Genomic DNA, 7,563 nt, shown 5'->3' on the forward strand with positions numbered 1-7,563 from the left:
CACATCTTAAAGTTTTCTGGTTAGTAAATTGCTCCTCTCTACGGCCGAAATTCTTCTTTTTTGTTTCTCCAATTCTTATTTCTTCCACCGCGATTATCCTGCCAGAACCGCTTCTTTGGGTAGGAGCTGCTCATCTCATTCTTTGGCTTTATATCAATTTCATTTTTCTCAATTAACAAGGCCTTCTTTAATACTTCTCCATATGTAAGGAGTTCAAATGCACTGACCGCCTTTCGAATGTCCGGTCGAAGCCCTTCCTTGAAGCGACGAGCTCTATCTTCCTCATTACCCAACAAGTGAATGGCAAATTTTGATAGATAAGTGAACTCTTCTTCATATTCAGCTACTGTCTTGTCACCTTGCTCTAATTTTCGAAACTCTTGTTCTTTTTGTTTGCGAACAGTTGAAGGAAAATACTTTTCATAATTTTTTTTAAATTCCTCCCACGATATCTTGTATGCCTTCTCACCCAATGTCCTGACCTACATTTGCCACCACCTGTAAGCGCGGTCTTTTAACATGTATACTGCATAATCAACCTTCTCCTCTTCAGGGCATTTCATGTATGTGAAGACCTTCTCCATTTCTGTGATCCAATGCTCAGCAATCATAGGATCGGTTGTCCCCTCAAAACTGGGTGGAGATAGTTTCTTGAATTCTCCCATGCCACTTCTTAATTTTGGGTGTTCCTCGTTTTGACCATTCGTCCGATTACGATCAATTTGATCTTGTTGTCTGGTGACTACAGATGTCACCGCTTGTAGCAGATCTATCAATGCATTGTTATCTATTGGGTTCCCGGAGGTGGATGCACGAGCAATTCTAGATCTCATCATTTCACCTATTGTCTGATTTAGATCCTTATCTCCGTTCGGAGGGGTTTGCTCATTACCTGAAGCCATATCTTCCTATAAATAATAAAATATTTCAGTCAACTATTATACAAGAAAAAAAAATTCTAAGTCAGTCACATATATGTAAATTAAGTAATTAGGAATTCAATCACTGCTCAATATAATATCACAAGTCAGTATTTACAAACCAAAAGTATATTATTAACATTTAACTTTTTAGTTCATACATATATCTGAGTATATGGGTTTATATATACATATTTTCTACCAAAATGTCCTACATAAACCAAAAGAGTATATGGGTTTATATATACATATTTTCTACCAAAATGTCCTACATAAACCAAAAGAGTGACTACGAGAACCCATATACTGATATTACAAAATTGTTCTACCAAAATGTCCTACATAAACCAAAAGAGTGACTACGAGAACCCATATACTGATATTACAAAATTGCCCTAACAGTTATGCTCTATTTCCCTGAGGAAGAGGAGCTTCTGGAACTAGACTTCTCCTCAGTTGGTTCAGTCTCCTCTGAGTCTTGGCTATCAACAGAATTGGACATTGGATCTGGATCTATGCCGCTAGTCCCCCATCCTTTAAGGTCGAAATCTGGACCAATGCCTAGGCTACTTGACTCACCCTCAGAGGGGGCAAGTCTCTGGTCGACACTAGGAATCTAGGCTACAAAGGACTCCATGTCAGAGGGGTCGGATGAAATCATAATAATTTCTGAAGGTGATGACTCAATTGGAACAACTTCTACCACGAGATCCTCATCCTCAGCATGATTAAGCTCAGACTCGGATGAATCTATCATAACAACTTCTGCGTTTTCGACCTCCGGTGAGTCGGGGGTCACATGGTTAGCCATTATCAGGTTTGGATTAGTTTCATCGGAAGTGTAACCCCAGTCTCTTAGGCTGGGTTCCTACGAGCTATCTACGGAAATCATAGGGTTGGACAGGGTAGATGACGAACTGGAAAATGAATTGGTTCTCGCCATCCTACAAAAAGGGAACCATCCATCAACTTACTGAAGAAAAAGGACAAAGTAAAACAAAATAAACATCTAAACACTCCTTAATGAACTTAAAAGGCTTTACTATATAAAATATTTATATGCAAACATGTATATACATATGAATACATACATATATATCACATAATTGATCCATACGCTAACACTCATCTAGCGCATATACTTTATGATAGCGTGCCCTACAAGGTTTCTAACGTCGAAACCTAAGCTCTGATACCACCTTACTGTCACGCCCCGAAACTACAGCGGAATTTCATAAAATACGGGGTGCGCGACAGCAGCGACCCGTGCACAAGACAAGTCTTATGCACGAGTCAAGCCTAGCAATTCATCTCACATAGTTTATTTTCCAAATAATTCATAAACCTGCTGATGATAGAAATCAGAGCAACTATATATATATGATCGGTACTTACAGCCCACAAGATCACCGTTACAAGCATTTTTACAAAACAAAACAAAATGTGCTGAAGGTAACATCAACAAGAAGAGGCTCTCCATATAACGCCTCTTAGCCAAACGCTCAAACCAAAAGTTCGGCTACTATGAAGCTACGTCGGATCTGAAAAAAATTTTAAAAACAACGGAATGAGCTAGCGCTCAGTGAGAACATTTCCCACTAGAGTTCCTAGATAACTAACAAAATAGTAATAAGAATAGTTCTCAGAAATTAACAAATTTCAAGTTTTGCATGAGAAATTCACAGATAGCAGAATACGATCCAAATATCATAATATTGTCATTTTTAAGAAAGAATACAATAATTATATTTCCTTTCTCATGTGCAACTGAATAAACTGTGAAATTTCTTGGAATCAAACCCTTTTTGAATCAAGGTAAACATTAAGAAGGAAAAAAACTACTAATTTGTACAAAATCAGAGAATTGTTTTTTTCTTAATTTCACAGTCAATTATCAGAATCTTATTTCTCGATGAGTATTTCATGAATGTAAAAGTCATCCCATAGGTCACACTAAGGCTACAGATTTTAGCCCAGTAGCAAGGGAATGCATAAACCGCATCAGATAACAGATAATTCCCGGGAATCGAATGCACCTAACACTGCCATAGGTTACTGGCCAAATACAGATGAGCCAGAATAATTTTCAAAAGGGACAATACAAAAGGGCCAAATAAAGGTGCATTCACCATATGGCAGGCAAAACCAATCCATAGTGTGCTATTTGAGGGTTTGAAAATATCGAGATCACATGTCAAATAAGAAATACTTTGCATAACAGAATTTGCAGATATTTCAAATGAAATTGACAAGGTAAAACTCCTCATTTCTGTTAAAACAGTTTACGGATGTTTATTTTTTCTTTTATCAGATACTAAGTCACAAAAAATCCTTGAATCCGTTAAACTGTTGAAATACGTTCCAAATACCTCATCAAAACATTCAGATAAAACAACATCCCCGATTATTTGAAAATTGCACGAGAGCCAAATTAATTTTTTTCACATTTTATATAAAAATAAATTTTGCTTTTCATATATTGTACGAGGCTAATTTCGTATTATAGGATAGAGCACAACAGAAATAGGTCAAATCTTTACCTATATGAAAAGACATATTATTTATTTATTTATATATTTTTTTTCACCAAATAAATCAAATATAAAACTCATGAAATTTTATATTATAAAATACTAGTGAGAAATGAACTCACCTCTGGTGGTCACGACTTTCTCAAACTATTATTCTCCCGAATATCAACCAGAACCTATAATGTAAGATATATGACTAATTATTAATTCAGAACAAACCTATATTATAGGTAAATCAATTCAAAATCTAGAGTCTAATAAATTCAAATATAATCAATAATGATTAAATTCTACAGTACATATAAGCTTATTATTAACTTTAGCAATTTATCAAAATTTTATAACTCTCATATACTAGCTTTTGGATTTTCTAGTAATTTATGATAATGCAAGGGGTTATAGGGAATTTTATCAAGTCTAAAAGTTATTGTTTATTCCTCAGGTTGGACTTGTTTGCAACTGAACAAAAGACAGGGGCCTAATAGATATTTTCCAGTTATTTTAAACCATAACTTATTTTACTAAGGTCTGTTAGAAAGTTTTACATGGTTCAGGGGCTTAAAGTAAATTTTCCTCTCCTTATCTAAATCTCTGCTTCCTGACTCTTCATCTTCTTCCCCTTTTTTTCCTTTCTTCTTTTTTTTTCCGTTCCCTCTCTTCTTCTTTTTTTTCGGTTTTTCTTCTCCTCTCTCTCTCTCTCTCTCTCTCTCTCTCTCTCTCTCTCTCTCTCTCTCTCTCCTTCCTCTCCCTGTCTCGCCAAAACCCCAAGACTACGGCAAGGGATCGCCGGCGAACAAAAGTGGCCGGCGGTCAGACCCCCGACGAAACTAGGGTTAGTATTTCTCTCTTATTTACTAAAACAGTTAATCAAATATCAATTTATCAGTTTATTACTATTCTATAACATATTTACTTCTTCTAAATCAAGAAATTTTAGATCAACATGAGGATTGACTTATACCTTACTGATTTTGAACTTTGGGATGTTGATCACATTCCTTCCTCTTCTTCTTCTTCTCTCTTTTTTCGTGGGTTTTATTTGATTTTTTTCCTGTGATTTTCTTTGATTTTCTCTGTTTTTCTCTGTTTTTAATCTCCCGTTAAAGAGGTGCCGACCCATTCATCGAATGAGTTTTAGCCACAAAGTTTTAACGTGGCAGATAAATGGGAGTTATGGTGAAATTCCTAGAATACCCTTAATTAACTCCCTAATCTGTAATTAAAAAAAAATTCTCCATTAATCAAGTTTTTAAGGCCCTAATTATTTGGGTTATTACAGAAATAATCCAAACAAGGAACCCCTCATGTATATACCATATTCTCAAATTGTAGATAATTAAATATTAATCCCGATCTATGTATGAAAAGAAATATAACTGGTCCGTATCTCACAAGAAATCATACTTAGACAAGAAACAATGTCATGTAACTAACCATTCTATAACATGTCACTGGTCACATCTCACATAGAGTCAACGCTCCTGTCATCGGATACTGACTGCTCACAAATCCCCTACGTGCATCCAATCCCGCTACACATGCGGCCAGAGGACTACACGTAAACCGTTTTCTGCCTGGTCCGAACTCAAGCAAAACTCGGGTGACAAATTCAATTCCCACTGACTAAAGTGATGTACACACTTTACTTTAGCCCTACAAACCAACCCCAGTGGCGACACCAACCACGGGCGCAAGCCTGGAAGATACATCAACAGTCTTATCCGATCACATGAACACGGACTTTCCCATCCCAACTCTTCTCGTTTTGCTAAATCAACACAACACATGTCTCTAGGTCTTATTCATGTCACACATGTCACTATAGTCATAAACTCCTAACGATTCTCAATCACAACAAGGAACAATCACTGTAACTAATCATGTACAATAATATCATAGCATATCAGATAATCAAGATTAAGAATTTGAATCATAAAATTGTTCTAAAATAATCAAAAATAATCTTTTTATAAGATAAATTCTCATTAATTCAAAATAGTCTATTTACCCAAATAATTTCTTTTTAAAAATATTTATCATTCTAAAACGATTTCTTCCACAAGATAATTTCTAAATATATATATATATATATATATATAATCTAAAATAATTCTTTTTCCAAGATAATTACTTTTAAATTATTATAATTTTCCTAAAATGATTTCATTCTCAAATAAATTCTTTTTAATTAATATAATTATCCAAAAATGATTCCGTTACCGAAATAAATTCTTTTAATTCATTATAATTATTCTGAAAATGCTATTTATCATATTAGTATGATATATTTAATATTATTCATCAATAATCCTACGTAGATAGTTATATCACAGATCTAAAATTACAGATAATTCATAATAAATATAAAATTTAAATTTGAGCAAGTGGGATCTTGCAAGCCACTAATTAATTCAGAGCGGATCTAAGAATTGAATGACAAGTATCGGGATCTTGTCTCGGGTTATTGTCGGATGATTCAACGTTACCGTACGTGGCTATGTGTCTACGGACAAGGTGGCGATGCCGATGTTTGCTGTTTCGGTGATGTGCGTAGCGGTTCGAGGCAACGACGAGGAGAGGTGGAGGTGATGGAGGAGCTGCAGTGGTGTAGGAGAGCGGCGGCAAGGATTCGAGCAGCGGCGTTGTCGACAGCGGAGCTTGGGGAGGAGAGCTGGGCGGAGCTCGCTGCAGGGCTGGTCGGCAGCCGCAGCTGGGCGAGAGAGGGAGGCCAACGACGGGACTGCAGGCGGTGAGGGCAGTATCTGGACGGGACGGCAAAGGAGGCAGCGGACGGTCGACGGCGCGGTTTTAAGAGGAGGAGCCTGGTTGTGTCTGAGGCGGAGAAGAGAACCGGCGGCGTGGGGTGCCTGCTGATCTGATATGGGGATGGGTGGAGAGGGAGTGGGATGAGGGCGGAGGCGCTGGCTAGGGATGGTGCTGGAGGCCGTCGGGACTGCTGCGGGCGAGTGGTTTTGAGCGGGTCGACAGCGGATGAGACGGTGGTGGACGGGGTGGTGGCGAAGGCGGTTGGATCTGGGTAGCGTGGCTTGGCTTGAGAGCGGAAGGCTGCGTAGGAGGTTGCAGCGGGCGGTTACACGGCGGTTGGTCAGGTGGCGCTCGCGCGAGGACAGTGGCGATCGGAGCTTGGGGCGTTGGCTGGGCGGTGATGTGTCTTTGGGAATTTATGTCTACCAAATTGAAGTTGATGGCTAAGCTGAGGACATTAACGGTTGAGCGGAGTGATGTAGCGAAGTCGAGGGCGTGGAGTGGCTTCCTGCGTGGAGGGCAGGCGACGAAGCTTTCAGGGCGGAGGGACGTGGGGTAGAGGCGGGGTTGATGAAGAAGAAGGGGTGAGGACAGGCGACGGGGGATGCTGGCGGCTGAGGGGGCTACAGGGATGAAGGCGAGGAATGACGTAGGGGCGCGAATGGCGCGTTGGTGAAGGCGGTTGTGTGGCTGGCGTTTAGAGGGAGGGAGAGAGTGAACTGGGAGAAAGTGAGAGAGAGATGAGATTTTGTAGAGAGAGAGAGAGAGAGAGAGAGCTCGTGAGTGAGAGAGAGAGCACGAGAGATTAAAAAAAGAGGGGGAAATACGAGGCACAGTATTTTGCGTGAAAGGGGGAGGGAATTGGGGAAGTGGGGTAGGGAAGAGAGAGGATGAATTATTGGAGGGAGAGAGACAGAGTAGAGTAGGATTAGACTGAAAGGGGTATAACAATGTATACAATGCCTGCTACAGGTATATGTAGCAGCTAAATGTTAATAATAATACAAGATAACTAATAATATAATAATAATAATAACAATAATAAATAACCAAACATTAATTTAAAAGTCGTTATCGTAACAATTAAATTTATAATTAGCAAAATCATTAAAATAATTATAAAAACAAACTTTTAAATTATAGAAAATTCTAGAAATTTAGCGAAATACAAATACTCTTTTTAAAAAATAAAATTTTAATATTTAAATGCCAGAAAAATTATTTAAACCAGTATTAAAAATTTACAGTTATTATACCTTGGGCCTCACATTCTGAAAGTAAAATTGTGAATGGGGATAAACAGAGGTTGACAAATACCCGGTGAGTTCCTCTGGCGGCTGGTTCGA

At 38.3% G+C, this 7,563-nt stretch overlaps 1 long non-coding RNA gene across 1 annotated transcript; it reads right to left on the reverse strand.

Annotated features, from left to right (window-relative positions):
* Window positions 1,883–6,146, reverse strand: LOC109819451. The gene is made up of 3 exons (XR_002241538.1): window positions 5,943–6,146; window positions 3,574–3,627; window positions 1,883–2,461 (listed from the first exon to the last, which is right to left on the reverse strand). It is a non-coding gene; the product is annotated as an uncharacterized LOC109819451 (long non-coding RNA).

Source organism: Asparagus officinalis, chromosome 8 (assembly GCF_001876935.1).
Source record: "Asparagus officinalis chromosome 8, Aspof.V1, whole genome shotgun sequence".
Lineage (NCBI taxonomy): Eukaryota > Viridiplantae > Streptophyta > Magnoliopsida > Asparagales > Asparagaceae > Asparagus > Asparagus officinalis.